The sequence below is a fragment of the Belonocnema kinseyi genome, chromosome 5, assembly GCF_010883055.1.
Source record: "Belonocnema kinseyi isolate 2016_QV_RU_SX_M_011 chromosome 5, B_treatae_v1, whole genome shotgun sequence".
NCBI lineage: Eukaryota > Metazoa > Arthropoda > Insecta > Hymenoptera > Cynipidae > Belonocnema > Belonocnema kinseyi.
The window spans coordinates 150,369,759-150,371,753 of NC_046661.1; positions in this window are offsets into that span (position 1 = coordinate 150,369,759).

Sequence of the window (1,995 nt, forward strand, 5' to 3'; positions counted from 1 at the left end):
AGAATTGAGAACAAGAAAATAATTATCATCAATTTGTTTCTAAATTTATATAAATGTGGGATCCTAGATTTCTCACGTAGGAATATGTAGGGTCGCTAAAAAGAATTCAGGACAGGACGGAAAGGGCGCAGGAAGTTTAATGTTGATGGAGACGAGACGCACGGAACTGCGCTACAAAGACTACAAGATTAACGGAATTGACGTGATAGTGATTTTAATTTGATGCGGGAAGATCAGTATCGAGAAGCAGATTTTACAGGCCTGGAAATGATTCGTGAGACTGTGATGGCAGCCAGTGTTGGAAAGTTCTAAACTATTGGACAATTCAACACGACGACGATCATTGATAATGTTCCATAATCGTTAATTTTCAGAGACACGCCGCAGGATGTCATTCCAGAGAAAACTATTTTAGGTCTGGAATTACTAGATCAGGTCATGGTGGAAACTAGAAAGGGGGGAACACAAATGTGGCCGGACGAAGGCTATTTGATGCTGATGGCTTACGAAGACGATGATATCTCGTCAACCATCGACAAGGAGTTCAAAGACGAAGTACGGAAGCTGGTAGCAGATTATCAGCCTACCGGTATTGAGGAAGTCCCGGTAGAGATGGAAAATATATTGACAAACGATAAGCCGATAAGTCGCGGACCAAGACGCCTGGCACCGTTAGAGATGACTGAAGTGGATCAACAGGTACAGGAATGGAAAGAAAAGGGGTATCTCGGAGCGAGCTATTCGGAGTATGCCAGCCAAGTAGTCGTAGCCAGTAAGAAGGGTGGGCAACATCGAATTTGTATAAACTATAAGCCTCTGAACAAAAGTAACGAGCGTTTTAGAGGCCGTATAGGGATTAAGACGAGTATTGGAGACAGCAGCACGATTAGGACTCAGAATAAACTGGAAGAAGTATCAACTTTTGCAGAGAAAAATTGAATTTTCAGGATACGAGATTGAGAATGGGACGATCAGACCATCACCGAGAAAAGTTGAAGAGTTGCTGAATTTTCCAGAACCAAAGACTGAGCGAGCTTTGCAATCTTTTTTAGGGTTGGCTGGCTATTTCAGGAAATTCATCCCAAAGTGCGCATAGATCGCCAAGCCGCTAAGCAATTTGCTAAAGGACGGACCAAAAATCAGTAAGGGAAAAGATGAACGGAAGGCTTTTCTGATGCTGAAGAAGCACATGTCGGTAAAACCACTTCTGAGAATCTACAATCCCAAGCTAGAGACGAAAGTTCACACGGATGCTTCCAAGGACGGTTATGGAGCAATACTGCTTCAGGTAGCCTTAGACGACTGACAGTTACATCCTGTACACTACATGAGTCGCAAAACATCAGATGCAGAAAAGAAGCTACACAGCTATGAGTTGGAGATGTTGGCTGTAGTCATGGCCTTAAGGAAGTTCGGAGTATATTTGTTAGGAATATGTTTTAAAATTGTTACAGATTGTGCAGCCTTCGAGATGACTTTAAAGAAGGACAGTCTCTCACACAAAGTTTCGAGATGGGTGATGGAACTGGAAGTGTTCCGATACAAAGTCGAGCATCGACCAGGAGTGAGGATGAAGCACGTCGACGCTCTGAGTAGATATCCTGCATGCTTACTACTCATACTAGACAGTCTGGTGGACAGATTGCAGAGAGCTTATGATTGCGACCAGGGAGTCAAAGCAATAAAAACTCTTCTGGCACACGACGACTTCGAAGTCTATCTTCCGGAGAACGATCTACTGTACAAGGGAGAGGGCGAAATTAAGAGGTTGGTTGTTCCTAAGGGTATGCAGCAAGAGATAATACAGAGAGCACACGACGTAGGACATTTTGGAGTGAAGAAAACCACGGAAATGATACTGAGACAATATTGGATAGAAAAATTGCCGAAGAAAATAGAATCATATATTCAGAATTGTGTCGAGTGTATTCTTAGTTCCAGGAAGCAGGGGAAAAGTCAAGGATTCCTGAATCTGATTCCAGAAGGAGAGATACC